General features: G+C 47.4%; 1 pseudogene; it reads right to left on the reverse strand.

Annotated features, from left to right (window-relative positions):
* Window positions 1–337: 337 nt before the first annotated feature.
* LOC144511568 (U2 spliceosomal RNA) lies at window positions 338–467 on the reverse strand (annotated as a pseudogene).
* Window positions 468–723: the final 256 nt, after the last annotated feature.

Below are 723 nucleotides of genomic sequence, written 5' to 3' on the forward strand. Positions count from 1 at the left end.
ACACAGGCACGGGGAGAATGGACAGACTCCGCACAGACAGTGACCCGAGGCTGGAATCAAACCCGGGTCCCTGGCGTTGTGAGGCAGCAGTGCTAACCACTGCACCACCGTGCTACACCTGATACAGGATATATATATTTTATTAATATACTTTTCCAATTCAATCAAATCAAATCCAATTCAGAGTCTCAACAAGTTGAGACATTTCAGATCCAGGCTGACAAGACAGGGCGAGCGACCAAAACCACCCTGTCCTGGGCCTGATCTACATGAGTCAAGCTGATTGGAGAAGGGGGAGGATCCTCCTCCAAGACTTGAGCTCATTTGCATCTTAGCCAAAAGGCCGAGATGCCGCTTTTAAAAATTGCTTCATATGAAACATATGAAGCCTCAGCGTAACCTAATGACCTCAACCAAGTGCAGATCCGATACTACACTTGATCTTAGCCAAAAGGCCAAGAAGCGATGCTACTGATGCAGGAAGGATGTTCCCAATGGTGGGGCTGTTCAGTACGAGGAGTCACAGTCTGGGGTTACAGGGTACACAGTTAGGACAGAGGTGAGGAGAAATTTCTTCACCCAAGGAGTGGCCAGCTTTTCACTACCACAGAAAATAGTTGAGGCCAAAACACTGAATGTGTTCAAAAGGCAATTAGGGGAGGCGATGGCCTAGTGGTATTATCGCTAGACTATTAATCCAGAAACTCAGCTAATGTTCTGGGG

This window comes from Mustelus asterias, chromosome 24 (genome assembly GCF_964213995.1).
Source record: "Mustelus asterias chromosome 24, sMusAst1.hap1.1, whole genome shotgun sequence".
Classification (NCBI taxonomy): Eukaryota; Metazoa; Chordata; class Chondrichthyes; order Carcharhiniformes; family Triakidae; genus Mustelus; species Mustelus asterias.